The sequence below is a fragment of the Arachis duranensis genome, chromosome 3 (assembly GCF_000817695.3).
Source record: "Arachis duranensis cultivar V14167 chromosome 3, aradu.V14167.gnm2.J7QH, whole genome shotgun sequence".
NCBI lineage: Eukaryota > Viridiplantae > Streptophyta > Magnoliopsida > Fabales > Fabaceae > Arachis > Arachis duranensis.
The window spans coordinates 25,451,102-25,468,196 of record NC_029774.3 but is presented as its reverse complement, the minus strand read 5'-3'; positions in this window follow the sequence as shown (position 1 = coordinate 25,468,196).

Below are 17,095 nucleotides of genomic sequence, written 5' to 3'. Positions count from 1 at the left end.
ATTCAGACTCTGAGAAATCAAATTGACTTGTTGACTCAACATTTTGTTCTGAGCCAATATGGCAATCAGAGCATCAATTTCAAGAACTCCCTTCCTCTGAGGTGTCCCATTACTCACAGGATTCCTTTCAGAAGTGTACATAAACTGGTTATTTGCAACCATGTCAATGAGTTCCTGAGCTTCTGTAGGCGTTTTCTTCAGGTGAATAGATCCACCTGCAGAATGGTGCAATGACATCTTAGACAATTCAGACAGACCATCATAGAATATATCCAGGATGGTCCATTCTGAGAGCATATCAGATGGACACTTTTTGGTCAGTTACTTGTATCTTTTCCAAGCTTCATAGAGGGATTCACCTTCTTTCTGCCTGAAGGTTTGAACATCCATTCTAAGCTTGCTCAGCTTTTGAGGAGGAAGGAACTTGGCTAAGAAAAATATGACCAGCTTATCCCAAGAGTTCAGGCTATCTCTAGGTTGAGAGTCCAACCATATTCTAGCTCTGTCTCTTATAGCAAAAGGGAAAAACATAAGCTTGTAGACCTCGGGATCAACTCCATTGGTCTTAACAGTATCACAGATCTGCAAGAATTTAGTTAAGAACTGAAAAGGATATTCTAATGGAAGTCCATGAAACTTGCAATTATGTTGCATCAGAGAAACTAATTGAGGCTTTAGCTCAAAGTTGTTTGCTCCAATGGCAGGGATTGAGATGCTTCTTCCATGGAAGTTGGAATTTGATGCAGTAAATTCACCAAGCATCTTCCTTGCACCTCCACCATTGTTATTGGGTTCGGCCAACTCTACTTCTTTTTCGAAAAATTCAGTAAAGTCCTCTTCAGAGTGTTGTGTTTTAGCTTCTCTTAGCTTCCTCTTCAGAGTCCTTTCAGGTTCCGGATCTGCTTCAACAAGAATATTCTTATCCTTGCTCCTGCTCATGTGAAAAAAAAAAGAACAGAAAAGAAAAGGAATCCTCTATGTCACAGTATAGAGATTCCTTTATGTGAGTAGAAGAAGATAAGAATAGGAGAAGGAGAAGGAGAAGAGAAGAATTCGAACACAGAGAGGAAGAGAGGGATCGAATTTTAAGATGAAGAGAAGTGTTAGTAAATGAATAAATAAATAGAAGGAGATGAGAGAGATGAGTTTTCAAAAATAATTAAGAAGAAAAGCAAAATATTTTGTTTTTATTAAAAAAATAGTTAGAATTCGAGAATTAAGAAAAGGGATAAAGTTAAAAGTTAAAACAATTAGTTAAATAAAATATTTTTGAAAAAGAGGAAGGTGATTTTCGAAAATTAGAGAGAGAAAAGTAGTTAGGTGGTTTTGAAAAAGATAAGAAATTGTAAAACAAACAAAAAAGTCAATTATTTAGTTGAAAAAGATTTGAAAATCAATTTTGATAAGATAAGAAGTTAGAAAAGATTTTGAAATTGATTTTGAGAAAAGAAAAGATATGATTGAAAAAGATTTGATTAAAAAGATATAATTGAAATTTATTTTGAAAAAGATTTGAAAAGGGAATTAAAAAGATTTGATTTTTAAAATTAAAATTGATTACTTGACTAACAAGAAACTAAAAGATATGATTCTAAAATTTAAATATTGAACCTTTCTTAACAAGAAAGTAATAAATTTCAAATTTTTGAATCAAAACATTAATTGTTAGCATTAATTTCGAAATATGAAGTAAAAATAAGAAAAAAAAGATTTTGGAAATCAAATTATAAAATTTTTGAAAAAACATGAAAGAAAAATGAAAAAGATTTGATTTTTGAAAAAGTTTTGAAAAGATAGGATTTTTAAATTGAAATTTTGACTTGACTAACAAGAAACAACTTATTTTAAAAGTTTTTGACTAAGTCAACCCAAAGATTTCAAAATTTATGAGAGAAATAAGAGAAAGGTATATTTTTTATTTTTTTGAATTTAATGAGGAAAGAGAAAAATCACAAAATGACTCAACATATAAAAATTTTGGATTAAAAAAATGATGCATGCAAGAATACTATAAATGTCAAGATGAACACCAAGAACACTTTGAAGATCATGATGAACATCAAGAACTTATTTTTGAAAAATTTTCAAGAAAAAACATGCAAGACACCAAACTTAGAAATTTTTAATGCTTAGACACTAACAAACTAAAAATGCATATGAAAAATTAGGTAAGACACAAAACAAGAAAATATGAAGATCAAACAAGAAGACTTGTCAAGAACAACTTGAAGATCATGAAGAACACATGCATGATTTTTTTTCGAAATTTTTTTTGAAAATTAAAAAGATGCAATTGACACCAAACTTAAAATTTGACTCAAGACTCAAATAAGAAACACAAAAATATTTTTGGTTTTTATGATTTTATTAATTTTTTGGATTTTTTTTGAAAATTATTTTTAGAAAAACGAAAAAGAAGAAAAATTTTGAAAGATTTTTGAAAACTTTTTGAAAATAAAATAAAGGTTAAAACAAAAAGAAAATTACCTAATCTGAGCAACAAGATGAACCGTCAGTTGTCCAAACTCGAACAACGGCGCCAAAAACTTGGTGCACGAAATTGTGATCTCAATGGCCCCAACAACTCGGTACGCACAATTGTAATCTCAACTCTTTTTCACAACTTCGTACAACTAACCAGCAAGTGCACTGGGTCGTCCAAGTAATAAACCTTACGTGAGTAAGGGTCGATCCCACGGAGATTGTCGGCTTGAAGCAAGCTATGGTCTCCTTGTAAATCTCAGTCAGGCGGATTCAAATGGTTATAGAGTTTTAATAATTAAAAGATAAATAAACATAAATAAAGATAGAGATACTTATGTAATTCATTGGTGGGAATTTCAGATAAGCGTATGGAGATATGTTATTCCATCTGAATCTCTGCTTTCCTACTGCCTTCCTCCAATCCTTCATACTCCTTTCCATGGCAAGTTGTATGTAGGGGGATCACCGTTGTCAATGGCTACCGTCCATCCTCTCAGTGAAAATGGTCTAGCTATGGGTTACGTAGGGCTAATCATCTATCGGTTCTCACTTGTCTTGGAATAAGATTCAATGATCCTTTTGCGTCTGTCACAACACCCAACAGTCATGAGTTTGAAGCTCGTCACAGTCATCCCATCCCAGATCCTACTCGGAATACCACAGACAAGGTTTAGACTTTCTGGATCTCAAGAATGCTGTCAGTTGATTCTAGCTTATACCACGAAGACTCTAATCTCACGGAATGGAAGGCTCTGTTGTCAGGAGAGGCAACCATGCGTCGTGGACCAGGAATCCAAGAGATACACACTCTAGCTTTCGCAAGTAGAACAGAAGTGTTTGTCAGGCACACGTTCATAAGTGAGAATGGTGATGAGTGTCACGGATCATCACATTCATCTGGTTGAAGTGCAAGTGAACATCTTAGAATAAGAATAAGCTTGAATTGAATAGAGGAACAATAGTACTTTGCATTAATACTCGAGGAACAGCAGAGCTCTACACCTTAATCTATGGTGTGTAGAAACTCCACCGTTGAAAATACATAACAACAAGGTCTAGGCATGGCCGAGTGGCCAGCCTCCCCAAATGGCATATGAATTCGAAAATAGGGAAAAAAACCCTTAATACAATAGTAAAAAGTTCTATTTATACTAAACTAGTTATTAGGGTTACAAAAATAGGTAATTGATGCAAAAATCTACTTCCGGGCCCACTTGGTGTGTGCTCGGGCTGAGCATTGAAGCTTTCACGTGTAAAGGTCTTCCTTGGAGTTAAACGTCAGTTTGTAACTTGTTTTTGGCATTTGACTATAGCTTGCAACTTGTTTATGGCGTTTAACGCTAGAATAGGGCAGAAAGCTGGTGTTGAACGCCAGTTTGCATTGTCTAATTTCCAACGCAATTGAGAGCACGCCATTTGGACTTCTGTAGCTCCAAAAATTCCATTTCGAGTGCAGGGAGGTCAGAATCCAACAGCATCAACAGTCATTTTTCAGCCTCTGATTCAGATTTTTGCTCGGATCCCTCAATTTCAGCCAGAAAATATCTGAAATCACAGAAAAACACACAAACTCATAGTAAATTCTAGAAATGTGAATTTTGCCTAAAAACTAATAAAAATATACTAAAAAGTAGCTAGATCCTACTAAAAACTATCTAAAAACAATGCCAAAAAGCGTATAACTTATCCGCTCATCATCACGCCTTTGAAACTCTTGACAGTTTCTGATCCACTGAACCCCAATAGCCTGAGATCGGCTCAAAGGTGTATTCACATCATGTTGAGGGATATTGGAACTTGAGCCTTCCACACGTCGAATTGGCTGTCTTTGACGTGCTTGTTCCTCCCTATGGGCCAATTCTTTCTCCATTCTCTCCTTTTCGAAGATTGCTGCTGCTTCAGCATCAAAAACAGCATTACACCGTGGACACAGAGATACGTCCCGGTCTTTGATCTTTTGCTGAAACAAGAAGTCCAACAAACCGTCCCCTGTTCTAGGATACACAGATCTCACTTGTGACTCGAAATCATCAAAAGCCATATCAAAGTCGTAAGACATCCCCACCATATTCACTCCAAAGCAGGGTTCCACATAACTAGCATCAGTTTCGAAAGGATCAACATCAACCTTCATATCCTTCTTGCCATCATCAAATTTCAAACGTCCTTCCATGATTGCCTCTTGAATTAAGTCCTTGAAACGGACACAACTGTTAGTCGAATGACTTGTTGCTTGATGAATTTTGCAATAGGGCTTTCCTTTCAAATTTTTTACGGAAAGCAAAGTTCTACCCTCAGGTAAAACCAATTGTTTATCTGTAAGCAACACATCAAAAATCTGATCAAATTCCGAGATATCAAAACTATATTTCTTTCCACTTTTAAGTTTAAAATCATTCAACTTTTTACTACCAGGGAGTTTTTTCAATAAAGAACAAACATATGAAGGGCCTTTCTTAAGTTCGACCAAATCGATTTCTGTTTCAAAATCAATTTCCTCCTCTGAAAATTCCATGGTTACATAAGCAACCTTCTCTTTTCGAGTAAACGGTTTACTTTTCGACCTCTGTTCAGTTCTATGTTTTTCTTTCTCCTTTTTCATAAGCTCAGTCTGCCGAACCTTTTCAGCCAGATGAGCCAAGTTGAGAATATGCACATTAAGCAATTTCCTGCGCATATAAAATCCCAACCCCATGGTTGCTATTTTCACTATCTCATTTTTAGGTAATGTCACATAGCACCTACTTCTAGCATTTTTGAAACGTATTAAATAGCCGTCGATGGTTTCACCATCTTCACGTTTCAAAGCTACTAAATCGGTAACTGCTACGTTCATTTCCCCTTGATAAAATTGAGCATGAAAAGCAGTTTCTAACTGATTCCATGTTATAATCGAATTTGGTCTAAGATTCGAGAACCATGTAAATGCATTCTTCGTCAATGACGAAGGAAAAAATTTCATTTTCAAATTTTCATCATTGGCTAGGTTCCCAATCTCGACCAAATAACAAGCAACATGTTCAGTTGTCGATTCTCCAACTTCTCCAGCAAATTTTGTGGTTATTTTCGGATTTTTCACCCCTCTTGTCACTTCAACCATTTGAATTATTTGGGAAAAAGCAGACACAAAATGTGGCTGATTCATAAAACCAACATTTAATCCAACCCGATTTAAAACCTCCTCTACAATTCGGGTGACCTGATAACGATCACCACGTAATCCACGTAAAACATCATCGGTATTCTCATTTCGATGAACCATGCGAGAATTTTCTTGATTTGGAATATGATTTTCATTTTGAAAAATATTTTCCATCCCCTCAATAGTTCCTCGAGCGTTATGCTTCTCGCCTTCATCATAATCGATGATTCGAGTAATCCTCTCGACTTGTCTAGCAAGACGCTCGAATCTCGATTCATGATCAGCCATCATGGGATTCAGGACTGTAGTCATTTGCTGAGTCATTAAATTAACCAAGTCTGGTTACTCTCCTCCACTTGTTGTCGATACACTGCCATTAAATTCGCAACATTCGAAGTGGAGCCCACATGATACTCACGAGAATACTCAGAGTGTTGTTGTGGGTTTTGCACGTTATTCACTCTATTTGCATTCCTGAAGCGGATAGGCAGCATAAATCCATCCACCGGTGGGGTATAACCAACAGGAAGACCATAAGGTGGCCAACCAGCGGTTAATGGAGGTTGATACGGTGGCGCAGGGCCACGTGGACGAGTATTGCGTCCAATATTTCTAGTTTGAATAGTCGTGACGACTATGCTTTCAGTTCCGATTGCACCTTCCAAACGTGAAGACACGTCGGCTTGTTGCATGGATACTGGTATGCTATCATTGGTGGACGAACCACCATTCACATTTGATAATTCATCAGCCATGTGAATGATCTTTCCACTTCGTAATTGCATACACTAAGAAATTACTGGAAAGTAATTATTCGACACACTTCGATTCAAAACTGTCCCACTTGGCGTGCCAATTTATTTTGTTGATTTTTAGCAAATCGATAGTGGTTCGATTCTAATGGTCTGGGAGTGAAACGAACTCCTCTGTGCGAGTACCAGTTTTCTAGAAGCGCATCAAAGCGTCTTCGATTAGACAAGTTTTGACAATGAAAAATAAAAATAAATTTGTAAAATTGATAAGTGCAATTCGGAAATTAAAGTTCTTAAATAAAAACTAAATAAATTATGAAAAGGAAGATTTGCTTGAAAATTAAAAGAACAACAATAACGATAATTTAAATTAAATTGAAAGACTAATCAAACAAAATAAAGTGCAGAAAGGTAAAATAGACAAAGGAAGTAAAGAACACTTGAAGAATAAACTTAATTGAAATGTTAAGTTTTACAGAAAAGAAAAATAAATTGAAAAAGAGAGTGGAAGGAACCCTACAGAAAGTGTAACTTGATTGCAAACTCAGGGAATCGCTAAGATGTGAGAATGCTTAGAGTGTTTTTTCTGAGTGAAAGTTCCAACCCTTATTCCCTAACACTTCACAGTATTTATAGACTATCTTATATAACGGTTAATTTAATGATAATTAATTACAATTAAATGAAAAATCACAAATTTGAAATGCAATCACTCTTGGTAACTGTTCCCATTGTGTGATTGTGGATATTTCCAATATTTTTCTCGTGTGATAAAAGCCACAAACTTTTCCGCTTCCATCAACACTCGAACAGCTCTTTTAAAGCTCTTCCTAATTCTTCTAATCGAGACTCTTACTCGATTTGACTTTTCCGATTGGCAGCACAATCGAAACCTAAATTAGAGCCGATTACTTTCAACTTTATCTCAACCCTGTATCTTCTTCGAAAGCGCCATACAACTTGTTTCGATTCATCTTACTTGTATCGAAAATATTTTTCGATCAACAGGGACATTTGTTGGCACTCAAAATTGATATTTTGACTCGGGTAAATGTCGACTCTCTGAAGGTCGACATAAGGATTGTGTCAATTTGAATAACTAGGTGAAACCAGTAAGAGAAGTATTTTGGCCTTCAGAATAAGTTTTTTAACACTGAGATAAATCTCGACGGTAGTTTGTATTAAGCTGAAAATTAAGTCGAAGGGTCAGTCGAATGTGCATACTTGAGCAAGAGGAGTCGAAGTCGAAGATTGCCAACATTTGTTGGTGCTAGATAGTTTCCTTGACTTAGATGAGTTTCGACTATAGAGTTTTGAATACAGATTGTATCGATCTAAAGAGTTGGAGCTAGTAACAGATGCAGATATGAGCAAGTCGAAGTCGAAGAAAGATGGTGCAAGAGCGTCAAGGTCGAAGATTGTCAAAACTAGCAGGAAAGTCAAAGTTGAAGATTTTAGCACGTGAAAAACAAGTTGAAAAGCAGTTACTATTTTTCCTTGAACATTAAGGCTTTTACTTGACCCTCAAGCTAAGTTAACTATTACTTAATCCTCAAGTTGAAATGGAGAACATGGGTAAAAAATAAGGAACAAGCTGCAAAGTGAGCATGGGGAGAACAACTACCAAATTCTTCCTCTATAAATAGGAAGATTGAAGTCAAAATAAGTATCCATTCGAACCTACTCCAAAGCCACATCAAAACTCTGCAAAAATTTTCAGTCACACGGATGCACAAAAAAATAGAGTGCTTGTGCATGAGAATGTTGAATGACATCAATCACATCACCATTTTCTTTCAATTTCTTTATTTTCCTTTATTTTCTTTTCATTTTCCTATTTTCCTTTAAGTTTTATTTTCTTTTGTTATTTTTTTTTTCCGTTATTCCATCGTTTCTTTTGTTATTTTCATCCCTTTTAAGTTTATTGTATCTTTTATTACGTTTTTTTCAATATTTTCTCGTTACTTTTTTATTCTTATTTCATATTTATTTTTATCTTCTGCACAAGTTCTTTGATTACCACTTTGCAATTCACTCTGTAATATCATTTTGCTGTACATCGATTCAATTGAGGCACTAGATAAGTAAATCCGGGTTGAGCTCATCCTTTGAGAGATGAGTCGTATCCGCTCTCTGAATGAGATTATGATACAAGCTCGTTTCGACACTATCTATCGAAGTCGATGAAAAATGAGTGAAACAAATTGGCACGCCCAGTGGGACCCTGGGTAAATTTAAGTGCCATGTAACTTTGCATGCAATTGCGAAGTGGTAAGATTATAAGTATGTCTGATCATGCCTGTACTTCAATTGATGGGTCGAACTCTGAAGGGGCAGGCGAGGTTAGTATGAGAAATATAGGAGTCGAAGCTACCCATATAGTAGTCAGTAGTGGTCGACGTGGTACTCCTGTTATCATTATATATATATAGTGAAAAAGATATTTAACTAGGAGCGAACGTTAAGTACATATAAACATAAACTATATAACACAAAGGAAACCCAGGAACCACTCCGCTTCATAAGTCTAGAGGCCTAGCAAAGTGTCTCTCGACCTGCATCTGAAAATAACAACACAGTATGGAATGAGAACCGGGGGTTCTTAGCATGGTAAAGGTGCCACGCACATAATATATAAGGTCGTAGGAATGCCAGAGGCAATCCTAGAATGCCGACACTTAGATATAAAGCTTAAAGAAATAAAGCAGAAACCATAAGTCAGGGTGGCTCGCTAAGGTTTTCTAAACTTAAAGAATTTCCTTAAGATCTACCTGAAACTCAGCTAAAACCCTAAATCTCTACGCCTTCACTCCGTTCCTCCATCTTTAGTGAAATTACAAAGACAAATAAACAACAGCACACACAAGTAGGATGTAAGTAATACAAATATCAAGTATAACAGTTAGAATATTATAATCATTTAGGCAAACCCAATTAATGCACAATTAGACAAAATCAAACAAATGCATATGATGAATGTCTATCCTACTGGCCTTGAGCTCACGCGTCGGTTACTTTGCCAGAACCTGACACATCTGGTAATTCAGACATTTGTCTCTAGGTTGAGCATCTCCAGGAGGATCATAAACGAAGAAGAGTGCATTTCCACCTTCTCCTGGAGGTTTCACGAAGGAGAGTGCCTTTTCACATCGAAGGAGTGTGCCTTTCCACCTTGCAACTAGGGAAGAATGTGGGAGAAACAATACGAAGGAGAGTGCCTTTCCACCTTCCCCACATCCACATCACGACAAGAGAGGGAACTTCCATCCTCAACTTGTCATTTGAACACATTTTCAAGTTAACACACAAGCGGGATCGCACCCAGACCTTACCATCTCGACCATTTCGGCCATACACAGTCATCCCAAATCTCATCATTTTTAACCTCTACTTCATCTCCAAGTTACCTCTATTTTCTAGCTTCAACTTACTGCTAGAGTTACTACAATGATCTGGGCTAAAAAAGTGAAAATAAAGGTTTAGAAGTTTGAAATTTGGCTTAAAAACACAAAATCCATTTTTTTGCTGAAACAGGGGCCACGCATACGCGTGAATCCCAGCCCGAAAGGGTTGGTCACATCGTGAGCAGCAAGACGCGTATGCAAATATCGGGTCACGCATACGCGTGGACCACCCGTACGCGTGAGCGTACGTTTTTCCAAAAGTTTTGCTAAGTTTGAAAAAGCTGCAGAATTTCCAATTTTAATCCCAAACTTCCAACGCGCATAATTTTCTGTTTTAAATCATTTTTCATCCGTTCTTCAAACGGTGTAAACTTTACGGACCCAATTTTTATACAAAACAAGTTTGAAATCATTTAGGGGTTCGGAAGCCAAGTTATAACTCACCAAAGTTCAGTCCAAACCAATTTTTCACAAGCTCAAACCTCAATTTCACTATAACCACTATAACCACATTCAATCCCCACTATTTATACATATATCCAGCACAAATAAACTTCATAGCAATCCCATACAACTCCACTAGTCACTCATTATATCACAAACCATCATACTTTAGTTTTTACCCCATTCACACCCTAAATCTGTTGCTCTCATCAACAAAATCATCATCATTCTATCATGCATACTATACAATCAAATTATCAAGCTTGCTAACAATATCCAAACACCCAAGGAGCATTTATTTCCACTATAACCATGATCACTAACACATTACGAACTTATATCATCTACAATATTATTAATGCTAAACATCCAACATACATAATCATTCCAACCTATCCTATGGTTCTCTAGTCTAAGTTTTCACACGATATTATATATTAAATATGCGAAACCTAAACCATACCTTGGCCGATTTCCACGTATTTTTTGAGATACCATCAAGGCACCTAAAAGGTCCAAAATCACCCAAGCAAAAAGCACTCAACCTCCACCAATTTTCAAAGCATACAATTCAAGCTCCAACATATACATATACACACTTAATACATATATATAACACATACATACCCAAATTCAATATCCAATACATAAATTCAGGGAATTAACTAGGGTTCTCGAATCCTCACCTTATCCAAGCGTCACACAAGCAAGAGTGAAGGTCTTCTTCAAGCTAATTGGGTCCTATAACATCAAGGAAGTAAAATCTCGCCACCATTTTAATGAATTTTGAAAATAGAAAGGGATAGAGAAACTGGGTGATAGAGTGGCTTACCTATGAAATTATTTTGGTAGAATCGTAGAGCTCGACACGGTGGTCGCGTGGCCACAAATGGTGCAGCAGTCGGAGCTCAGAGTGGAAAGTTATGGAGGTTGGAATGGTTTCAAGGGTTTGAAACCCTTTTTCCTTGCTCTCCCTTTCTAGGAACATGTTTCCTTGGTTTGGGATGAAATGAGCTTCAGCTCATTTAGTTAATGGGTTGTGGGTTGGGCCTTAGGCTCATTTTGAGCCCGGTTCGATCGGTTCAGCCCGTTTGACCTAATTTTGGGCCAAATTTTTTGAAATTAGTGTCGAAATTCTTGTTTTAATAAACTCTATTTTATCTATAAAATTTACATTTCTAATTTTCTTTATTAAAATTTAATTTATTGACTAATTATTTGCTAATTTAACGGGGTATACAAGGACAACCTTCAACATGGCTCCAGTATGAATTGTCATATAATTAATCACCACCTTTTGAGGTGACAATGCATCCTGAGAGTGGTAGCGTGAGGACTAATCCACTGTATAATCCCATGCCTCCTCCTAGATACCCCACATTGGAAGGGTATAACCCTAATGTTTCAACTGTAAATTATTAATAATTTTTATCAGCATCTTATAAATAATGCTCCATACTTAGGTTCGATACCCATGCAGTCAATACTCGTGCAGTCGATACCCGTACAGTCGATACCTATGCAGCAACCTTAACCTACGGTGTCAGGATAAAATATCATTCCAAATGTAATTTTGATACCTAGGCAAGTGTTGACTGAACCAAGAGGATCGACGACTACGGCTAGGCCCTGAGATCTCAAGACAAATTCCTGCAAGTATAAATCCCTCAAACACAGTCGAGTCATTAGCTGTGTTTTGACAGCAAATAGAGGATAGTCATCATGACTTAGTTAATATGCTGACTCAGTTGATGGCTACAGTCTTGAATCCTATTCTTGAAAACAATACTGCTAGCTAAGATAGAGCTGGTAGCTCGACGTGTCAATGATATTGCAAGAATTATCAATTCACCCTATAATATCCCTCTAAGTTTCAATATAAACAATCCTTCAGTAACATTGAATAAAAGGGAAGATCCTAATAGGGTATTGCATGAAGCTAGAGCTAACAGTGCTACCCAAACTTATGGGCAAAATATTACTCAAGCTATCAAACAAATATTGAATTGAGCTGGACTTAATATAGGAATAACTAATCAACCCTATTTTATTTCTCCTTTTCCTAACTATGTCTTGCAAGCTAAATTGCGATGGAGCATAAATGAAAGTGGAGAGTCGACAGTCGAACATATTGCTTGTTATACAGTCGAAATAGGGGAGTTGGCAAGCAATGAATATTTGAAAATGAAATACTTCCCCTCCTCTTTGACAAAGAACACTTTTACTTGGTTTTCAAACTTGCAGCCCAACTCAATACATAGTTGGGTACAATTAGAAAGAGGCTTTCAAAATCAATTCTTTAGAGAAAAAATGAAAGTGACTTTGACTGATCTGTTCACAGTCAAGAGAGAAAAGTCTGAGTCGATCGATGACTATTTAATATATTTCAAGAATATGAGAAATAAATATTTTACTCCTATTCCGGAACCAAAAGTAGTCAAAATGGCTATCAATAATCTCGACTTTTCTATTCGAAAAAAGCTAGTGAATCAGCGGTTCCTCGACTTAGTTGACAAGGTTCAGCAAATTGAGAAATTGAATAAAGTAAAAGAGAAATTTAAGTCAAGCGAGAAAAAAAATCCTTTCTTAATAAAGAAGTTGCTTTTTTAGAATGCATCACTGAAGAAGAGTCGAATAATGAAACTGCTTTTGCAGTTTATTTAAAAGATGGGCCTCCCTATGTGTATTGATCTCTTAATCCAGCAAAAGACTAATCTCCTTTATTGGGAGAAAGAAGTTATTCTTTCGACCTTACTAAAGCAGATCAAATATTCGACATGTTATTAAAAGACAAGCAACTCGTTCTCCCTGAGAAAAAATGAATGCCTTCTGTAACAGAAATCAAGAATCAAAAGTTTGTAAATTTCATCAAGCTCTTAAATATCATACTAATAATTGTGTATGTTTCAAGAATTTGATTTAGAAGGTAATTGACACCATCCTCAAGTTTGCTGAGAAACCAAAAATAAAGGTGGATATAGATTCCTACCAAGTACCTTCAAACTTTGATGAAATTGAGGAAATGGCTTGCTCAATTAATATTGTTGCTGTTGACATAGGCGGTGAAAAGAGTCAAGTCGAGATTGACATGTTTGAATCTGAAAGAACAATTTATTTGAAGGCTGGGGAAGATGTGCTAGATTTCCTGTTGAGGCAAAGGGATAAAGATGGAAGGATTGGAGAGATCGAAGCTGACGATGGACCTTGCTATATCAAACATATGAATGTTAGCTTCAAGAAATATCGATCTAGTGTTTGACCACTAGACATCGATAATAAGCATATGTGACCCATCTCTCATTAAAAGGTGCTATGTGGGAACCCATGGTATTAGATTGGTCCGTAAGTCCAAGCAGAACTTGACCGCCGAAGAAACCATCTAATGAAAGTGTCGAGCCACTAAGCTCGACTCTCAAAGGAAGGAGTATGAGATACTGCTGTCGATGGTGGATTCTGAGTCAAAGTCAGAACAGGGACAGACAGATTAACAATAGGCTGAAAATTTTTTGTTTCAGCATGAATAGGCTAATCCAGTTCTCGATCAGAGGGAATGTCGACATCAGCAACTTGAGAGGAAGTCCTTTTTTAGAGTTGTTTCGACTGAGATGGCTTCGATTGCAATGGTAAAATTTCAAGTATAAGAGATAACAAAAATAATTTAAATGACAATGCAACCTTTAAAGAGGTGGTAGGTCAAATTTTCTAAGCTTTTGGTGGTCCAGTTCCCATCATAAACATATATAAAACTTCTACTTTTTTCACAAAATAACAAGTTTTAAAGAAATATTTGTTTGCACTTAAAATCGATAATATATTATATTATATATATTATGTTTATTTCATTTAGTATTAATAGCCTACTCATAGTGTATTTTAATGCAAATATATCAAATAGAATTATTAATTTAGTTTAAAGAGATAAAAAATTAAATTTGTTATTACTAAAAAATTTACTGTATATCAAATAATGTGTTCATTAGTTTCTACTTTATTGTGAAAATGATCTAGATCATAATAATTATACTATATATTCAATAATTTATTGAAAAAGAATATTAATATAATAAATAAAGAAATAATTTGAAAAAGATATTATTTAAAGAAAAAAACAAATAAACCCTAATCAATTTAAATTTAAAACTAATTAGATTTCTGTCTATTTTTGAATCTGGTACGTTAACATTTTTTATTTAAAGTTGACGGAAAAATACTCACAAAAATCGCATTGTATCACGAAAATAGAAGATAAGAACGAAAATAGATCGTTTTTATCTTGAGAAATCGCATTATTATTCTAAAAAATTGACAAGAACCGGATAGGTAGTTTACTCAAATAAAAAACATGCAAAGCCTTTATTGTTAGTCCTGGAAACGAAAACTTTATATTGCTATTTGCTAATGTCTCAAAGCATTTGAGGAAACTCATTTCTGAAAAAGGTTTGATGAATTTTACTCAAGAAGGATTTAGATCATAAAGGAAAAGGGTAAAAGATCAAAAGTACTTTGAAAAAAACATGCCGGGCCGGGCGTGCTACTGTGCAAGCTAAAAGATACAGATTTACATATTTTTTCTGTTTGGAAAGGGTGTTAATTGGTAACTTAACAGGCTTATGATATTCATTATATATTATTAATTTTATAACTAAAATATATTATAATTATATTATACTTTTTTGAATTAATTTTTTTCAAATTAAGAAGGTTTTTTTTCCTCTTCTATTTTTATTTTTTATTATATATTATTAATATTAATTTCACAATTAAAATGTATTATATAATACTCTATTTTATAACAATTAAACAAATTTTAAAATTTTCTTTTAAATTAAAGAACTCTCTCTTCACTACTCATTCTATTTCTCTGTACTTTTTACCTATATACCACAATTTCTAAAATTTATTATCAAAATTTTTTTTTGAACTATTTATTTAGATATTACTATTTTGTCACGGTAACACGCCTATTTTTTTTTTATCTTGACTAAAAGACACCTATTCACGTAGGCTTCTAACAAAAAATTACTAATTCATAAAATCGTTCACTATACAAGAAGATGTTTAATATTTATTACAAAAATATTAGATAGATATTATTAATTTTTAAATTTATAATCAAAATTAAATATTAAGATACAATTCATTTTAAAAAACTTACAATTTCGTAATATTATTACTGAGTAGAAATTACTAGTTATACTGAAATTAAGCCCTCCACATCCATTTATTTCTCCGGATAGTAATATTCTTCTCTTGAGCTGCCTCATTTAACAAACTATTAATTACTCGCAATTATATTTTTAATTTAACATCAATTATAATTATTTATTTTAGAAATTTTACTTAGATATATAGAATAATTTTTATTTATAGATCAATAATAGTTAATTTCTTTTATTAGTAATCTTATTAGATAAACGGGAAAAAGAGAATAAGGGTATGTTTGATTAAGGGATGAAACAATAAATAGTTTATTTAAATAAATTTATTCCATTTTTACCCTTCAACTAACATATTCTAAGTGGGAAGAGATTAAGTATAAAAATATATATTACAACCATTTACTTTTCATTTTTTTCTACAACATAATTGTCCAATTGAAAAATTAATTCAGTTAACATTAATTTTTACCATCAGTTGTACACCTATTAAATAATATAGTTGGAATAAGAGAATAAGAATGATTAACTAAAGGTAATTTTAAACAACCTTTAATCTTTGAATGTTCCTTATAATTATTTCCTTAAATTATGTGAACATTTAAAAATGGACAATTAGTTGTGAATATATGTGGTATAATATTTAACAGGGGTAATTTAATTTGTATACCAATTAATCTTTATAAAGGATCATGTGAATTAGGGGTGTACATGGGTCGGGTCACACCGGATTTGGCTTAACTTAGACCCGACTCGTAATATAGACCGGACCAAATTTTTAGACCTTAATCCAATCCTAAATTCGATGAAACCTACGCACCTTCGGGTTGGATGAAGACCGGGTAAAAACTGGATAAAAACCGGATCTTTAGCATGTAAAAATCACCTAATCTCCAACCATTATTTCACAATTCACATAGTAAAATTTACATATAAAAATATAACAAGAACCAATCATTCTCTAAAATTAAAGCATAACCATAATTAATGCTAATATTGTTTAATAACATCAAATATTTAAATCAATACAAATAACACAATATTATGCATTAGTCTAAAGTCTTATGCATTTTAAACATAAAACATTAATTTATAATTTTATAATGACTAATAACACAAAATATTAAGGGTTATAATATTTAAATTTCGCATAAAAATAGCCATTATCCATCACTAATAACACAAAATATTAATTGTGTATGATGACTAAACCACCATGCTGAATTCGATCAGGTAACCCAAATTATGATCCAAATCTGACCCAAAATAATGACCGAATTTATTTTTAAAACTTTTACCCAATCTTTAACCCGATAAAATCATACTAAATTAATTCCTAAAATATTTTGAATTACACCAAATCTTTGGACCGGTCCAGCCATGCAGGGGATGCACTATATAAGTTGTGGGACAAGTGCCCCACTAACATTTTAAAAAAGTATACCAAAGCATATGTATAAATATATATGCTCCCATTAAAAAATTATACTTGCCCCACATTAAAAGAAAAATTACCTATTAAATTTTGTGTTAAAATATTTTAAGAATTTTGTTAACCTATGCCATCAGAGCCAATTTTTAAAATACCATAAAAAAATGTTTGACAAAAAGTTATTGATTTTTTTTATTTTTAATATATTAATTATATTAAAAATTTAAAAATATTTTATTATTATACTCTAAACATGTTCTCTTAAGATATAAGTTAGCTAA